Source organism: Oculina patagonica, chromosome 12 (genome assembly GCF_052425735.1).
Source record: "Oculina patagonica isolate OP01 chromosome 12, crgOcupat, whole genome shotgun sequence".
NCBI lineage: Eukaryota > Metazoa > Cnidaria > Anthozoa > Scleractinia > Oculinidae > Oculina > Oculina patagonica.
Genome location: NC_135769.1, coordinates 26,574,388 through 26,594,350, shown reverse-complemented (window position 1 = coordinate 26,594,350; position 19,963 = coordinate 26,574,388). Strand labels below are relative to the sequence as shown.

At 38.0% G+C, this 19,963-nt stretch overlaps 1 long non-coding RNA gene across 1 annotated transcript; it reads right to left on the bottom strand.

Moving 5' to 3' along the window:
• Nucleotides 1-17,176: 17,176 nt before the first annotated feature.
• On the bottom strand, nt 17,177-19,319 carry LOC144632866 (uncharacterized). Its single transcript, XR_013566959.1, has 2 exons — nt 18,683-19,319; nt 17,177-18,263 (listed from the first exon to the last, which is right to left on the bottom strand). It is a non-coding gene; the product is annotated as an uncharacterized LOC144632866 (long non-coding RNA).
• Nucleotides 19,320-19,963: the final 644 nt, after the last annotated feature.

The window sequence follows — 19,963 nt, the reverse complement described above, 5'->3', positions numbered from 1 at the left end:
TGAAAACAACAGATGGTTGAAATAAATTTATGTTATAACCGATTAATCATTACGCACTGTTCTTAAGATATATTCCGTTTTGCACCTCAGACAATCATTGACAAAAGTGTTGACCCATTGTTAATTTACGCCCTTATTTTTTGTTATATGGACCAATTCCATCCTTTTGCCCCACCTTTCCAACCCCCTTCCCCCCAATCAATGTTGTAGTTTGTTTCCAGAAGTCCTTTGCTACCATTTTACAACATTGGATGGGGGGAGGGGGGTATTTTAGCAGACAGTCATGAAATTTAAAAACTAGTGTTAAATTTGTCATAAAAACCGCAGAGCGAAGTTAATGTGTCAACTACTTTTGTCAAAGATTGTCTGAGGTCTATTTGAGTGAAAAGAAAGGATACCCGTTACCTATCTTAGCTCTAACAGGATTTTTTCTAGAAAGCGCGCTAAATGTGTGGCATGAGGGTAGTTTTGATTATTTGAAGTAAAAAATAATGTCTTCAGTTGAGAAAACAAAGACAAAACGGGTTCAGATCCCGTGCGTGGTTCTTAGCGCGTGACTATCTAGGGTCGTATTATCCATTTTGTTGTTTAAAAGTGTTAAGCGAGGCCTCTGCAGTGATACTCCAGTTAACTATGTTCGTTTCATTGTTACAAAGCAGCCGGCTAATTTTAAGAAAAAGCAGCAATACTCGTTCTCCAGAGCGCGAAACCAAATTCCTGGGTGGTTGAGATTAATGTTTAACAAGATCTACCATATCGTGAGGCTAGGAAATACTCCTATTTGTCGCTGAAATTCCCTAAGAAAATCAGAGATAAACGACTTTTTGTCAAAAATATATCGCTAGAATGTTTCTTGGCCACACAATTGGCGAAAATGTGTAAATTTGAACGATTAACCACGGTTAACCACGGTTAACCATCAGTCTAGAAAGGATCAGGAATGTTCTTTGTTTACTGATGGTTAACCGTGGTTAACCGTGGTTAACCGTGGATTTTCAAAAGGTAGACACCTTTTGGCCTTGCTGAAGCCTGTTTATAGTAGAAAAAGAGACAATGAAGACTTCCGTATCTTAAGTTAGCTTTTCATTTTTAAGAAATGCTTAAAACAAGCGTCAATAAAACAAGAAACAACAACAATTGGAGCTGTCACGCGCACTTGTCACGCTTTATCTAACTGCGTTGGATATGTCACAAGGTATATTACATTGCATAAGCGCATTGTTACTTTGACATAGCAGTTATTTGCCTAACGGTGAAATTTCTTTCATTATTCCATAAACTGGCATTTGGAAATGAAATGGGCAGTTAACGCGGGCTTTATATTTCTTTGGTCGTCTCGAACGATGATTTGCGTGCGTGACCTCCCCGCAGTTAAATGTCTTCAGACACCTCTATGCTATATGCCAAAAGCTAGAAAACGTGTCATTAGTTCAACATAATTTTCTTCTTTTTAAACCATTTTCACATCGGAAATAAGCAGGTAAATGCAGGAGTTTCTTCATCAATATTAGCAGCGGTAAACATTTTGCCTCAATTTATTCCATTTTTGACCCTTTGATTGCGTTATCGTCAAATTCGTTAATGGCCTGTAATTAGAAACCAATTGATACAGCATCAATGCCGATTGGACAATTGAAAACAACAGATGGTTGAAATAAATTTATGTTATAACCGATTAATCATTACGCACTGTTCTTAAGATATATTCCGTTTTGCACCTCAGACAATCATTGACAAAAGTGTTGACCCATTGTTAATTTACGCCCTTATTTTTTGTTATATGGACCAATTCCATCCTTTTGCCCCACCTTTCCAACCCCCTTCCCCCCAATCAATGTTGTAGTTTGTTTCCAGAAGTCCTTTGCTACCATTTTACAACATTGGATGGGGGGGAGGGGGTATTTTAGCAGACAGTCATGAAATTTAAAAACTAGTGTTAAATTTGTCATAAAAACCGCAGAGCGAAGTTAATGTGTCAACTACTTTTGTCAAAGATTGTCTGAGGTCTATTTGAGTGAAAAGAAAGGATACCCGTTACCTATCTTAGCTCTAACAGGATTTTTTCTAGAAAGCGCGCTAAATGTGTGGCATGAGGGTAGTTTTGATTATTTGAAGTAAAAAATAATGTCTTCAGTTGAGAAAACAAAGACAAAACGGGTTCAGATCCCGTGCGTGGTTCTTAGCGCGTGACTATCTAGGGTCGTATTATCCATTTTGTTGTTTAAAAGTGTTAAGCGAGGCCTCTGCAGTGATACTCCAGTTAACTATGTTCGTTTCATTGTTACAAAGCAGCCGGCTAATTTTAAGAAAAAGCAGCAATACTCGTTCTCCAGAGCGCGAAACCAAATTCCTGGGTGGTTGAGATTAATGTTTAACAAGATCTACCATATCGTGAGGCTAGGAAATACTCCTATTTGTCGCTGAAATTCCCTAAGAAAATCAGAGATAAACGACTTTTTGTCAAAAATATATCGCTAGAATGTTTCTTGGCCACACAATTGGCGAAAATGTGTAAATTTGAACGATTAACCACGGTTAACCACGGTTAACCATCAGTCTAGAAAGGATCAGGAATGTTCTTTGTTTACTGATGGTTAACCGTGGTTAACCGTGGTTAACCGTGGATTTTCAAAAGGTAGACACCTTTTGGCCTTGCTGAAGCCTGTTTATAGTAGAAAAAGAGACAATGAAGACTTCCGTATCTTAAGTTAGCTTTTCATTTTTAAGAAATGCTTAAAACAAGCGTCAATAAAACAAGAAACAACAACAATTGGAGCTGTCACGCGCACTTGTCACGCTTTATCTAACTGCGTTGGATATGTCACAAGGTATATTACATTGCATAAGCGCATTGTTACTTTGACATAGCAGTTATTTGCCTAACGGTGAAATTTCTTTCATTATTCCATAAACTGGCATTTGGAAATGAAATGGGCAGTTAACGCGGGCTTTATATTTCTTTGGTCGTCTCGAACGATGATTTGCGTGCGTGACCTCCCCGCAGTTAAATGTCTTCAGACACCTCTATGCTATATGCCAAAAGCTAGAAAACGTGTCATTAGTTCAACATAATTTTCTTCTTTTTAAACCATTTTCACATCGGAAATAAGCAGGTAAATGCAGGAGTTTCTTCATCAATATTAGCAGCGGTAAACATTTTGCCTCAATTTATTCCATTTTTGACCCTTTGATTGCGTTATCGTCAAATTCGTTAATGGCCTGTAATTAGAAACCAATTGATACAGCATCAATGCCGATTGGACAATTGAAAACAACAGATGGTTGAAATAAATTTATGTTATAACCGATTAATCATTACGCACTGTTCTTAAGATATATTCCGTTTTGCACCTCAGACAATCATTGACAAAAGTGTTGACCCATTGTTAATTTACGCCCTTATTTTTTGTTATATGGACCAATTCCATCCTTTTGCCCCACCTTTCCAACCCCCTTCCCCCCAATCAATGTTGTAGTTTGTTTCCAGAAGTCCTTTGCTACCATTTTACAACATTGGATGGGGGGGAGGGGGGTATTTTAGCAGACAGTCATGAAATTTAAAAACTAGTGTTAAATTTGTCATAAAAACCGCAGAGCGAAGTTAATGTGTCAACTACTTTTGTCAAAGATTGTCTGAGGTCTATTTGAGTGAAAAGAAAGGATACCCGTTACCTATCTTAGCTCTAACAGGATTTTTTCTAGAAAGCGCGCTAAATGTGTGGCATGAGGGTAGTTTTGATTATTTGAAGTAAAAAATAATGTCTTCAGTTGAGAAAACAAAGACAAAACGGGTTCAGATCCCGTGCGTGGTTCTTAGCGCGTGACTATCTAGGGTCGTATTATCCATTTTGTTGTTTAAAAGTGTTAAGCGAGGCCTCTGCAGTGATACTCCAGTTAACTATGTTCGTTTCATTGTTACAAAGCAGCCGGCTAATTTTAAGAAAAAGCAGCAATACTCGTTCTCCAGAGCGCGAAACCAAATTCCTGGGTGGTTGAGATTAATGTTTAACAAGATCTACCATATCGTGAGGCTAGGAAATACTCCTATTTGTCGCTGAAATTCCCTAAGAAAATCAGAGATAAACGACTTTTTGTCAAAAATATATCGCTAGAATGTTTCTTGGCCACACAATTGGCGAAAATGTGTAAATTTGAACGATTAACCACGGTTAACCACGGTTAACCATCAGTCTAGAAAGGATCAGGAATGTTCTTTGTTTACTGATGGTTAACCGTGGTTAACCGTGGTTAACCGTGGATTTTCAAAAGGTAGACACCTTTTGGCCTTGCTGAAGCCTGTTTATAGTAGAAAAAGAGACAATGAAGACTTCCGTATCTTAAGTTAGCTTTTCATTTTTAAGAAATGCTTAAAACAAGCGTCAATAAAACAAGAAACAACAACAATTGGAGCTGTCACGCGCACTTGTCACGCTTTATCTAACTGCGTTGGATATGTCACAAGGTATATTACATTGCATAAGCGCATTGTTACTTTGACATAGCAGTTATTTGCCTAACGGTGAAATTTCTTTCATTATTCCATAAACTGGCATTTGGAAATGAAATGGGCAGTTAACGCGGGCTTTATATTTCTTTGGTCGTCTCGAACGATGATTTGCGTGCGTGACCTCCCCGCAGTTAAATGTCTTCAGACACCTCTATGCTATATGCCAAAAGCTAGAAAACGTGTCATTAGTTCAACATAATTTTCTTCTTTTTAAACCATTTTCACATCGGAAATAAGCAGGTAAATGCAGGAGTTTCTTCATCAATATTAGCAGCGGTAAACATTTTGCCTCAATTTATTCCATTTTTGACCCTTTGATTGCGTTATCGTCAAATTCGTTAATGGCCTGTAATTAGAAACCAATTGATACAGCATCAATGCCGATTGGACAATTGAAAACAACAGATGGTTGAAATAAATTTATGTTATAACCGATTAATCATTACGCACTGTTCTTAAGATATATTCCGTTTTGCACCTCAGACAATCATTGACAAAAGTGTTGACCCATTGTTAATTTACGCCCTTATTTTTTGTTATATGGACCAATTCCATCCTTTTGCCCCACCTTTCCAACCCCCTTCCCCCCAATCAATGTTGTAGTTTGTTTCCAGAAGTCCTTTGCTACCATTTTACAACATTGGATGGGGGGAGGGGGGTATTTTAGCAGACAGTCATGAAATTTAAAAACTAGTGTTAAATTTGTCATAAAAACCGCAGAGCGAAGTTAATGTGTCAACTACTTTTGTCAAAGATTGTCTGAGGTCTATTTGAGTGAAAAGAAAGGATACCCGTTACCTATCTTAGCTCTAACAGGATTTTTTCTAGAAAGCGCGCTAAATGTGTGGCATGAGGGTAGTTTTGATTATTTGAAGTAAAAAATAATGTCTTCAGTTGAGAAAACAAAGACAAAACGGGTTCAGATCCCGTGCGTGGTTCTTAGCGCGTGACTATCTAGGGTCGTATTATCCATTTTGTTGTTTAAAAGTGTTAAGCGAGGCCTCTGCAGTGATACTCCAGTTAACTATGTTCGTTTCATTGTTACAAAGCAGCCGGCTAATTTTAAGAAAAAGCAGCAATACTCGTTCTCCAGAGCGCGAAACCAAATTCCTGGGTGGTTGAGATTAATGTTTAACAAGATCTACCATATCGTGAGGCTAGGAAATACTCCTATTTGTCGCTGAAATTCCCTAAGAAAATCAGAGATAAACGACTTTTTGTCAAAAATATATCGCTAGAATGTTTCTTGGCCACACAATTGGCGAAAATGTGTAAATTTGAACGATTAACCACGGTTAACCACGGTTAACCATCAGTCTAGAAAGGATCAGGAATGTTCTTTGTTTACTGATGGTTAACCGTGGTTAACCGTGGTTAACCGTGGATTTTCAAAAGGTAGACACCTTTTGGCCTTGCTGAAGCCTGTTTATAGTAGAAAAAGAGACAATGAAGACTTCCGTATCTTAAGTTAGCTTTTCATTTTTAAGAAATGCTTAAAACAAGCGTCAATAAAACAAGAAACAACAACAATTGGAGCTGTCACGCGCACTTGTCACGCTTTATCTAACTGCGTTGGATATGTCACAAGGTATATTACATTGCATAAGCGCATTGTTACTTTGACATAGCAGTTATTTGCCTAACGGTGAAATTTCTTTCATTATTCCATAAACTGGCATTTGGAAATGAAATGGGCAGTTAACGCGGGCTTTATATTTCTTTGGTCGTCTCGAACGATGATTTGCGTGCGTGACCTCCCCGCAGTTAAATGTCTTCAGACACCTCTATGCTATATGCCAAAAGCTAGAAAACGTGTCATTAGTTCAACATAATTTTCTTCTTTTTAAACCATTTTCACATCGGAAATAAGCAGGTAAATGCAGGAGTTTCTTCATCAATATTAGCAGCGGTAAACATTTTGCCTCAATTTATTCCATTTTTGACCCTTTGATTGCGTTATCGTCAAATTCGTTAATGGCCTGTAATTAGAAACCAATTGATACAGCATCAATGCCGATTGGACAATTGAAAACAACAGATGGTTGAAATAAATTTATGTTATAACCGATTAATCATTACGCACTGTTCTTAAGATATATTCCGTTTTGCACCTCAGACAATCATTGACAAAAGTGTTGACCCATTGTTAATTTACGCCCTTATTTTTTGTTATATGGACCAATTCCATCCTTTTGCCCCACCTTTCCAACCCCTTCCCCCCAATCAATGTTGTAGTTTGTTTCCAGAAGTCCTTTGCTACCATTTTACAACATTGGATGGGGGGGAGGGGGGTATTTTAGCAGACAGTCATGAAATTTAAAAACTAGTGTTAAATTTGTCATAAAAACCGCAGAGCGAAGTTAATGTGTCAACTACTTTTGTCAAAGATTGTCTGAGGTCTATTTGAGTGAAAAGAAAGGATACCCGTTACCTATCTTAGCTCTAACAGGATTTTTTCTAGAAAGCGCGCTAAATGTGTGGCATGAGGGTAGTTTTGATTATTTGAAGTAAAAAATAATGTCTTCAGTTGAGAAAACAAAGACAAAACGGGTTCAGATCCCGTGCGTGGTTCTTAGCGCGTGACTATCTAGGGTCGTATTATCCATTTTGTTGTTTAAAAGTGTTAAGCGAGGCCTCTGCAGTGATACTCCAGTTAACTATGTTCGTTTCATTGTTACAAAGCAGCCGGCTAATTTTAAGAAAAAGCAGCAATACTCGTTCTCCAGAGCGCGAAACCAAATTCCTGGGTGGTTGAGATTAATGTTTAACAAGATCTACCATATCGTGAGGCTAGGAAATACTCCTATTTGTCGCTGAAATTCCCTAAGAAAATCAGAGATAAACGACTTTTTGTCAAAAATATATCGCTAGAATGTTTCTTGGCCACACAATTGGCGAAAATGTGTAAATTTGAACGATTAACCACGGTTAACCACGGTTAACCATCAGTCTAGAAAGGATCAGGAATGTTCTTTGTTTACTGATGGTTAACCGTGGTTAACCGTGGTTAACCGTGGATTTTCAAAAGGTAGACACCTTTTGGCCTTGCTGAAGCCTGTTTATAGTAGAAAAAGAGACAATGAAGACTTCCGTATCTTAAGTTAGCTTTTCATTTTTAAGAAATGCTTAAAACAAGCGTCAATAAAACAAGAAACAACAACAATTGGAGCTGTCACGCGCACTTGTCACGCTTTATCTAACTGCGTTGGATATGTCACAAGGTATATTACATTGCATAAGCGCATTGTTACTTTGACATAGCAGTTATTTGCCTAACGGTGAAATTTCTTTCATTATTCCATAAACTGGCATTTGGAAATGAAATGGGCAGTTAACGCGGGCTTTATATTTCTTTGGTCGTCTCGAACGATGATTTGCGTGCGTGACCTCCCCGCAGTTAAATGTCTTCAGACACCTCTATGCTATATGCCAAAAGCTAGAAAACGTGTCATTAGTTCAACATAATTTTCTTCTTTTTAAACCATTTTCACATCGGAAATAAGCAGGTAAATGCAGGAGTTTCTTCATCAATATTAGCAGCGGTAAACATTTTGCCTCAATTTATTCCATTTTTGACCCTTTGATTGCGTTATCGTCAAATTCGTTAATGGCCTGTAATTAGAAACCAATTGATACAGCATCAATGCCGATTGGACAATTGAAAACAACAGATGGTTGAAATAAATTTATGTTATAACCGATTAATCATTACGCACTGTTCTTAAGATATATTCCGTTTTGCACCTCAGACAATCATTGACAAAAGTGTTGACCCATTGTTAATTTACGCCCTTATTTTTTGTTATATGGACCAATTCCATCCTTTTGCCCCACCTTTCCAACCCTCTTCCCCCCAATCAATGTTGTAGTTTGTTTCCAGAAGTCCTTTGCTACCATTTTACAACATTGGATGGGGGGGAGGGGGGTATTTTAGCAGACAGTCATGAAATTTAAAAACTAGTGTTAAATTTGTCATAAAAACCGCAGAGCGAAGTTAATGTGTCAACTACTTTTGTCAAAGATTGTCTGAGGTCTATTTGAGTGAAAAGAAAGGATACCCGTTACCTATCTTAGCTCTAACAGGATTTTTTCTAGAAAGCGCGCTAAATGTGTGGCATGAGGGTAGTTTTGATTATTTGAAGTAAAAAATAATGTCTTCAGTTGAGAAAACAAAGACAAAACGGGTTCAGATCCCGTGCGTGGTTCTTAGCGCGTGACTATCTAGGGTCGTATTATCCATTTTGTTGTTTAAAAGTGTTAAGCGAGGCCTCTGCAGTGATACTCCAGTTAACTATGTTCGTTTCATTGTTACAAAGCAGCCGGCTAATTTTAAGAAAAAGCAGCAATACTCGTTCTCCAGAGCGCGAAACCAAATTCCTGGGTGGTTGAGATTAATGTTTAACAAGATCTACCATATCGTGAGGCTAGGAAATACTCCTATTTGTCGCTGAAATTCCCTAAGAAAATCAGAGATAAACGACTTTTTGTCAAAAATATATCGCTAGAATGTTTCTTGGCCACACAATTGGCGAAAATGTGTAAATTTGAACGATTAACCACGGTTAACCACGGTTAACCATCAGTCTAGAAAGGATCAGGAATGTTCTTTGTTTACTGATGGTTAACCGTGGTTAACCGTGGTTAACCGTGGATTTTCAAAAGGTAGACACCTTTTGGCCTTGCTGAAGCCTGTTTATAGTAGAAAAAGAGACAATGAAGACTTCCGTATCTTAAGTTAGCTTTTCATTTTTAAGAAATGCTTAAAACAAGCGTCAATAAAACAAGAAACAACAACAATTGGAGCTGTCACGCGCACTTGTCACGCTTTATCTAACTGCGTTGGATATGTCACAAGGTATATTACATTGCATAAGCGCATTGTTACTTTGACATAGCAGTTATTTGCCTAACGGTGAAATTTCTTTCATTATTCCATAAACTGGCATTTGGAAATGAAATGGGCAGTTAACGCGGGCTTTATATTTCTTTGGTCGTCTCGAACGATGATTTGCGTGCGTGACCTCCCCGCAGTTAAATGTCTTCAGACACCTCTATGCTATATGCCAAAAGCTAGAAAACGTGTCATTAGTTCAACATAATTTTCTTCTTTTTAAACCATTTTCACATCGGAAATAAGCAGGTAAATGCAGGAGTTTCTTCATCAATATTAGCAGCGGTAAACATTTTGCCTCAATTTATTCCATTTTTGACCCTTTGATTGCGTTATCGTCAAATTCGTTAATGGCCTGTAATTAGAAACCAATTGATACAGCATCAATGCCGATTGGACAATTGAAAACAACAGATGGTTGAAATAAATTTATGTTATAACCGATTAATCATTACGCACTGTTCTTAAGATATATTCCGTTTTGCACCTCAGACAATCATTGACAAAAGTGTTGACCCATTGTTAATTTACGCCCTTATTTTTTGTTATATGGACCAATTCCATCCTTTTGCCCCACCTTTCCAACCCCCTTCCCCCCAATCAATGTTGTAGTTTGTTTCCAGAAGTCCTTTGCTACCATTTTACAACATTGGATGGGGGGAGGGGGGTATTTTAGCAGACAGTCATGAAATTTAAAAACTAGTGTTAAATTTGTCATAAAAACCGCAGAGCGAAGTTAATGTGTCAACTACTTTTGTCAAAGATTGTCTGAGGTCTATTTGAGTGAAAAGAAAGGATACCCGTTACCTATCTTAGCTCTAACAGGATTTTTTCTAGAAAGCGCGCTAAATGTGTGGCATGAGGGTAGTTTTGATTATTTGAAGTAAAAAATAATGTCTTCAGTTGAGAAAACAAAGACAAAACGGGTTCAGATCCCGTGCGTGGTTCTTAGCGCGTGACTATCTAGGGTCGTATTATCCATTTTGTTGTTTAAAAGTGTTAAGCGAGGCCTCTGCAGTGATACTCCAGTTAACTATGTTCGTTTCATTGTTACAAAGCAGCCGGCTAATTTTAAGAAAAAGCAGCAATACTCGTTCTCCAGAGCGCGAAACCAAATTCCTGGGTGGTTGAGATTAATGTTTAACAAGATCTACCATATCGTGAGGCTAGGAAATACTCCTATTTGTCGCTGAAATTCCCTAAGAAAATCAGAGATAAACGACTTTTTGTCAAAAATATATCGCTAGAATGTTTCTTGGCCACACAATTGGCGAAAATGTGTAAATTTGAACGATTAACCACGGTTAACCACGGTTAACCATCAGTCTAGAAAGGATCAGGAATGTTCTTTGTTTACTGATGGTTAACCGTGGTTAACCGTGGTTAACCGTGGATTTTCAAAAGGTAGACACCTTTTGGCCTTGCTGAAGCCTGTTTATAGTAGAAAAAGAGACAATGAAGACTTCCGTATCTTAAGTTAGCTTTTCATTTTTAAGAAATGCTTAAAACAAGCGTCAATAAAACAAGAAACAACAACAATTGGAGCTGTCACGCGCACTTGTCACGCTTTATCTAACTGCGTTGGATATGTCACAAGGTATATTACATTGCATAAGCGCATTGTTACTTTGACATAGCAGTTATTTGCCTAACGGTGAAATTTCTTTCATTATTCCATAAACTGGCATTTGGAAATGAAATGGGCAGTTAACGCGGGCTTTATATTTCTTTGGTCGTCTCGAACGATGATTTGCGTGCGTGACCTCCCCGCAGTTAAATGTCTTCAGACACCTCTATGCTATATGCCAAAAGCTAGAAAACGTGTCATTAGTTCAACATAATTTTCTTCTTTTTAAACCATTTTCACATCGGAAATAAGCAGGTAAATGCAGGAGTTTCTTCATCAATATTAGCAGCGGTAAACATTTTGCCTCAATTTATTCCATTTTTGACCCTTTGATTGCGTTATCGTCAAATTCGTTAATGGCCTGTAATTAGAAACCAATTGATACAGCATCAATGCCGATTGGACAATTGAAAACAACAGATGGTTGAAATAAATTTATGTTATAACCGATTAATCATTACGCACTGTTCTTAAGATATATTCCGTTTTGCACCTCAGACAATCATTGACAAAAGTGTTGACCCATTGTTAATTTACGCCCTTATTTTTTGTTATATGGACCAATTCCATCCTTTTGCCCCACCTTTCCAACCCCCTTCCCCCCAATCAATGTTGTAGTTTGTTTCCAGAAGTCCTTTGCTACCATTTTACAACATTGGATGGGGGGGAGGGGGGTATTTTAGCAGACAGTCATGAAATTTAAAAACTAGTGTTAAATTTGTCATAAAAACCGCAGAGCGAAGTTAATGTGTCAACTACTTTTGTCAAAGATTGTCTGAGGTCTATTTGAGTGAAAAGAAAGGATACCCGTTACCTATCTTAGCTCTAACAGGATTTTTTCTAGAAAGCGCGCTAAATGTGTGGCATGAGGGTAGTTTTGATTATTTGAAGTAAAAAATAATGTCTTCAGTTGAGAAAACAAAGACAAAACGGGTTCAGATCCCGTGCGTGGTTCTTAGCGCGTGACTATCTAGGGTCGTATTATCCATTTTGTTGTTTAAAAGTGTTAAGCGAGGCCTCTGCAGTGATACTCCAGTTAACTATGTTCGTTTCATTGTTACAAAGCAGCCGGCTAATTTTAAGAAAAAGCAGCAATACTCGTTCTCCAGAGCGCGAAACCAAATTCCTGGGTGGTTGAGATTAATGTTTAACAAGATCTACCATATCGTGAGGCTAGGAAATACTCCTATTTGTCGCTGAAATTCCCTAAGAAAATCAGAGATAAACGACTTTTTGTCAAAAATATATCGCTAGAATGTTTCTTGGCCACACAATTGGCGAAAATGTGTAAATTTGAACGATTAACCACGGTTAACCACGGTTAACCATCAGTCTAGAAAGGATCAGGAATGTTCTTTGTTTACTGATGGTTAACCGTGGTTAACCGTGGTTAACCGTGGATTTTCAAAAGGTAGACACCTTTTGGCCTTGCTGAAGCCTGTTTATAGTAGAAAAAGAGACAATGAAGACTTCCGTATCTTAAGTTAGCTTTTCATTTTTAAGAAATGCTTAAAACAAGCGTCAATAAAACAAGAAACAACAACAATTGGAGCTGTCACGCGCACTTGTCACGCTTTATCTAACTGCGTTGGATATGTCACAAGGTATATTACATTGCATAAGCGCATTGTTACTTTGACATAGCAGTTATTTGCCTAACGGTGAAATTTCTTTCATTATTCCATAAACTGGCATTTGGAAATGAAATGGGCAGTTAACGCGGGCTTTATATTTCTTTGGTCGTCTCGAACGATGATTTGCGTGCGTGACCTCCCCGCAGTTAAATGTCTTCAGACACCTCTATGCTATATGCCAAAAGCTAGAAAACGTGTCATTAGTTCAACATAATTTTCTTCTTTTTAAACCATTTTCACATCGGAAATAAGCAGGTAAATGCAGGAGTTTCTTCATCAATATTAGCAGCGGTAAACATTTTGCCTCAATTTATTCCATTTTTGACCCTTTGATTGCGTTATCGTCAAATTCGTTAATGGCCTGTAATTAGAAACCAATTGATACAGCATCAATGCCGATTGGACAATTGAAAACAACAGATGGTTGAAATAAATTTATGTTATAACCGATTAATCATTACGCACTGTTCTTAAGATATATTCCGTTTTGCACCTCAGACAATCATTGACAAAAGTGTTGACCCATTGTTAATTTACGCCCTTATTTTTTGTTATATGGACCAATTCCATCCTTTTGCCCCACCTTTCCAACCCCCTTCCCCCCAATCAATGTTGTAGTTTGTTTCCAGAAGTCCTTTGCTACCATTTTACAACATTGGATGGGGGGGGAGGGGGGTATTTTAGCAGACAGTCATGAAATTTAAAAACTAGTGTTAAATTTGTCATAAAAACCGCAGAGCGAAGTTAATGTGTCAACTACTTTTGTCAAAGATTGTCTGAGGTCTATTTGAGTGAAAAGAAAGGATACCCGTTACCTATCTTAGCTCTAACAGGATTTTTTCTAGAAAGCGCGCTAAATGTGTGGCATGAGGGTAGTTTTGATTATTTGAAGTAAAAAATAATGTCTTCAGTTGAGAAAACAAAGACAAAACGGGTTCAGATCCCGTGCGTGGTTCTTAGCGCGTGACTATCTAGGGTCGTATTATCCATTTTGTTGTTTAAAAGTGTTAAGCGAGGCCTCTGCAGTGATACTCCAGTTAACTATGTTCGTTTCATTGTTACAAAGCAGCCGGCTAATTTTAAGAAAAAGCAGCAATACTCGTTCTCCAGAGCGCGAAACCAAATTCCTGGGTGGTTGAGATTAATGTTTAACAAGATCTACCATATCGTGAGGCTAGGAAATACTCCTATTTGTCGCTGAAATTCCCTAAGAAAATCAGAGATAAACGACTTTTTGTCAAAAATATATCGCTAGAATGTTTCTTGGCCACACAATTGGCGAAAATGTGTAAATTTGAACGATTAACCACGGTTAACCACGGTTAACCATCAGTCTAGAAAGGATCAGGAATGTTCTTTGTTTACTGATGGTTAACCGTGGTTAACCGTGGTTAACCGTGGATTTTCAAAAGGTAGACACCTTTTGGCCTTGCTGAAGCCTGTTTATAGTAGAAAAAGAGACAATGAAGACTTCCGTATCTTAAGTTAGCTTTTCATTTTTAAGAAATGCTTAAAACAAGCGTCAATAAAACAAGAAACAACAACAATTGGAGCTGTCACGCGCACTTGTCACGCTTTATCTAACTGCGTTGGATATGTCACAAGGTATATTACATTGCATAAGCGCATTGTTACTTTGACATAGCAGTTATTTGCCTAACGGTGAAATTTCTTTCATTATTCCATAAACTGGCATTTGGAAATGAAATGGGCAGTTAACGCGGGCTTTATATTTCTTTGGTCGTCTCGAACGATGATTTGCGTGCGTGACCTCCCCGCAGTTAAATGTCTTCAGACACCTCTATGCTATATGCCAAAAGCTAGAAAACGTGTCATTAGTTCAACATAATTTTCTTCTTTTTAAACCATTTTCACATCGGAAATAAGCAGGTAAATGCAGGAGTTTCTTCATCAATATTAGCAGCGGTAAACATTTTGCCTCAATTTATTCCATTTTTGACCCTTTGATTGCGTTATCGTCAAATTCGTTAATGGCCTGTAATTAGAAACCAATTGATACAGCATCAATGCCGATTGGACAATTGAAAACAACAGATGGTTGAAATAAATTTATGTTATAACCGATTAATCATTACGCACTGTTCTTAAGATATATTCCGTTTTGCACCTCAGACAATCATTGACAAAAGTGTTGACCCATTGTTAATTTACGCCCTTATTTTTTGTTATATGGACCAATTCCATCCTTTTGCCCCACCTTTCCAACCCCCTTCCCCCCAATCAATGTTGTAGTTTGTTTCCAGAAGTCCTTTGCTACCATTTTACAACATTGGATGGGGGGGAGGGGGGTATTTTAGCAGACAGTCATGAAATTTAAAAACTAGTGTTAAATTTGTCATAAAAACCGCAGAGCGAAGTTAATGTGTCAACTACTTTTGTCAAAGATTGTCTGAGGTCTATTTGAGTGAAAAGAAAGGATACCCGTTACCTATCTTAGCTCTAACAGGATTTTTTCTAGAAAGCGCGCTAAATGTGTGGCATGAGGGTAGTTTTGATTATTTGAAGTAAAAAATAATGTCTTCAGTTGAGAAAACAAAGACAAAACGGGTTCAGATCCCGTGCGTGGTTCTTAGCGCGTGACTATCTAGGGTCGTATTATCCATTTTGTTGTTTAAAAGTGTTAAGCGAGGCCTCTGCAGTGATACTCCAGTTAACTATGTTCGTTTCATTGTTACAAAGCAGCCGGCTAATTTTAAGAAAAAGCAGCAATACTCGTTCTCCAGAGCGCGAAACCAAATTCCTGGGTGGTTGAGATTAATGTTTAACAAGATCTACCATATCGTGAGGCTAGGAAATACTCCTATTTGTCGCTGAAATTCCCTAAGAAAATCAGAGATAAACGACTTTTTGTCAAAAATATATCGCTAGAATGTTTCTTGGCCACACAATTGGCGAAAATGTGTAAATTTGAACGATTAACCACGGTTAACCACGGTTAACCATCAGTCTAGAAAGGATCAGGAATGTTCTTTGTTTACTGATGGTTAACCGTGGTTAACCGTGGTTAACCGTGGATTTTCAAAAGGTAGACACCTTTTGGCCTTGCTGAAGCCTGTTTATAGTAGAAAAAGAGACAATGAAGACTTCCGTATCTTAAGTTAGCTTTTCATTTTTAAGAAATGCTTAAAACAAGCGTCAATAAAACAAGAAACAACAACAATTGGAGCTGTCACGCGCACTTGTCACGCTTTATCTAACTGCGTTGGATATGTCACAAGGTATATTACATTGCATAAGCGCATTGTTACTTTGACATAGCAGTTATTTGCCTAACGGTGAAATTTCTTTCATTATTCCATAAACTGGCATTTGGAAATGAAATGGGCAGTTAACGCGGGCTTTATATTTCTTTGGTCGTCTCGAACGATGATTTGCGTGCGTGACCTCCCCGCAGTTAAATGTCTTCAGACACCTCTATGCTATATGCCAAAAGCTAGAAAACGTGTCATTAGTTCAACATAATTTTCTTCTTTTTAAACCATTTTCACATCGGAAATAAGCAGGTAAATGCAGGAGTTTCTTCATCAATATTAGCAGCGGTAAACATTTTGCCTCAATTTATTCCATTTTTGACCCTTTGATTGCGTTATCGTCAAATTCGTTAATGGCCTGTAATTAGAAACCAATTGATACAGCATCAATGCCGATTGGACAATTGAAAACAACAGATGGTTGAAATAAATTTATGTTATAACCGATTAATCATTACGCACTGTTCTTAAGATATATTCCGTTTTGCACCTCAGACAATCATTGACAAAAGTGTTGACCCATTGTTAATTTACGCCCTTATTTTTTGTTATATGGACCAATTCCATCCTTTTGCCCCACCTTTCCAACCCCCTTCCCCCCAATCAATGTTGTAGTTTGTTTCCAGAAGTCCTTTGCTACCATTTTACAACATTGGATGGGGGGGAGGGGGGTATTTTAGCAGACAGTCATGAAATTTAAAAACTAGTGTTAAATTTGTCATAAAAACCGCAGAGCGAAGTTAATGTGTCAACTACTTTTGTCAAAGATTGTCTGAGGTCTATTTGAGTGAAAAGAAAGGATACCCGTTACCTATCTTAGCTCTAACAGGATTTTTTCTAGAAAGCGCGCTAAATGTGTGGCATGAGGGTAGTTTTGATTATTTGAAGTAAAAAATAATGTCTTCAGTTGAGAAAACAAAGACAAAACGGGTTCAGATCCCGTGCGTGGTTCTTAGCGCGTGACTATCTAGGGTCGTATTATCCATTTTGTTGTTTAAAAGTGTTAAGCGAGGCCTCTGCAGTGATACTCCAGTTAACTATGTTCGTTTCATTGTTACAAAGCAGCCGGCTAATTTTAAGAAAAAGCAGCAATACTCGTTCTCCAGAGCGCGAAACCAAATTCCTGGGTGGTTGAGATTACCCTTGCAGGAATTCAGTATATTTGAAGTATACTTTAAATGGCTGTAAAACACACAAAAAAGTATACTTCATTTGTACTTAAAGTATACTTTAAGTATACTACCAGAAGTATACTTAAAGTACAATACTTTTGGTCACTTAAAAAGTATACTTGAAGTATACTTCACAAGAAGTACAGTTGAAGTATACTCCACATAAAGTATACTTCAAGTATACTTCAAGTATACTTCTCGGACATAACGTAATACAGTATGACTAAGATGCCAACAAGATACAATCTGTTTATTTATTAGGTTGCCATGTAAGTAAATTGGTCCATAAATTCTAACCCTAAAACCCATACCATTTGATTTGGAATCCAGTGCACTAATCGTTTGCCCCTGCGTTTCTTGTTAACATGTGATATTTCCACTGACAAGTGTTAAAGCGTTGTGACATGTGCTGATAGACTGTTATCATAAGGAGTGCATGCTTGTAAATTACCATATAGATATGACAAGGGCTGAATAATCAAAACTCTGCAGTGTAATTATGAATATTATCTTGAATATTTACAGTTGTACATTCTTTTTTACTCTTAAATACAATGGCATAACACAATATTGCTTGTATGTTGTATAATAATATTATAAGATTTCATTTTGTTTGCATCAGGAACCCGGCCAGACCGGGGAAAGCCGGGGTCAAAGCCTGGCCTAAAAGCCGGGGTGAGCGCGGCCACAAGCCAGGGTTTGGCCGAGCTAGCCAAGGGATAAAAAATCCGGGGAAGCCGTGGCCACAGGGTAAGCCCGGCCTGGCCAGACCAGGGAAACCGGGGTCAGGATTTGGCCTGAAAGCCAGGCTTTAGCCAGACTGGCCAAACAATATAAGCATGATATAAACTCAGAAAATTAACTTTTTGCAAACACTCTCTGACTCCATTGTAACATACATTTTTTTATTCGGTCAACACTTTTCGAATGTGTACAATTTCATTAAATTCCTTTGCGCATTCATAACAATGTCTTAACACAGATTCCTTGAATTGACATATAAATTCAACACTTCAAAACTTATGGCTAATGGTTTCTGACTCAGACATTAGAAAGAAACAGACTTAGCTGCTAGCTGTCTTCTGATGCATGAGATGAATGCAAAAGTTCAGTTCTCTCTAGATTGTCCAGTTTAAGGTTTCCTCGGTCTTCTTTTAAGCCTGTAAAAAAAATTAAATGCATTCCCGATTAACCTCTCAGTATTTTAGTAACTGTGCACATGAACTTTATGAACAGTTTACTGAGCTTGCAATTAGATCAGTGCCAACAAGAAATGTTGGATAACATTTCCCTGGGAAATTCACTGTGAAAAATCCACAATCTACAACAGTCTTACAGTAAACGGTTTGGAGATTATTTCAATTCCTGAGCGAAATTTATAAGCAAAAATTCGTGTAACGGACGTCACACACACGGCGGAAAGAATGTCAATAAACATGCAATGTACATCCAACTGCTAAAATGCAGTTCGAGCAAATAAAGTGTTATGCTTCTGTAAATGTCAGGCCTTCGGTTCCATGAACGTCCAGCCGGTTTTATTGGAGAAATACATTATTAGCTAAGTAGAACTCTCACTCACCAAAGCACTTTGTAAACGACTGCTCGACTGCCATGACGTTCCACCATAAACAAGGCCTTCGATCAGGTCCAAAAATCACAAGTTTTAGCACACTATTCGCCATTTACAAAGCAAAACCTGTTCTCTATAAATACTGTAAGCGAAATAACATATACTGGCTCCTGTAACAATTTAGAATACAAAACATTTTCTCACGAGCGATCAACAGCAAAAGATAAATTTAAAACAGAACGGGCGCCAAAAGTAACGATTCAACCTGACAATAGTCACGTGGGAAGTCACATGGGATGATTTGCGTAACGTGATTGGTTTCTCAACAAAAGTCCGCTGGAGAGTTGAACTGCAGTCTCAATGGAAATGGCCGCGTGCAGTCACAGGAATCAAGCGAAGCTTTCTGTTTGTTGTGATGTCATTCTTGTGAAGTATTCAAGGTTTACAAAGTAATAAATGGTGAGAATGGAACACACATCGAGTGGTCAGTTTATCCGCCAAGGTTTTCGAGAATTCGAAGGGTGGAAAGCCTTACTTCATTTGCGATGCAGGCGATACTGGTGAGAATGCAAAATGGACTCCGCGGTCTAAAATTCTTTGTTATCTCAATCTCGGTAAGCAATGTTTTTGCTGTGAAATAATGCTCATTTTTTATTTTAAGTGTTTGAGGTTGGAATTTTCAAAAATTCAGTGGCAGAAATCCAAGGAGATGAGTATTTAATTTGAGAATAAGCTCCTTAGAAACTCCAAGAATTTCTTGGAACTCCCAGAAAGCTAAAAATTTATTTCCCATTTTAAATGAGCATTTCATGCAGCATAACAGCCCATTCAGTCACAGAGAATAAATAAAGATAACCTTTTCTTGTTAACATTAAACCGGAAAATATATCCTGAATCTATCCTTTGCTAAAACTACAGTTTTGATGTGACACTTATTCCTTGACTTTGAATATTTTTATTGACCCCTATTTTGTCTTTTCTGTGCTCCTCATGGCCAAGAGTAATGGGGCTTCTGACCATTGGTTTTCCATAAGGAAAGCCATTATAAAAAATGGTCATGGAACTTTTAAAACAAGAAAAGCCAGGCTTTTGTGGCCAAGGGGAGCATGAAAGCCCAGCTTTGGCCGAGCTTACCATACTTTTCAAGGGCCGCGCTTTCCTGGCAAGTCCGGCATAAAGGGGCACAAAACTTTCATAGCCAGGAAAGCCGGGCTTTAATGGCCAGGGAGGCCATGAAAGCCCGGCCTTGGCCATGGTTGCCACGCTTTTCCAGGCCACGCTTTCCTGACA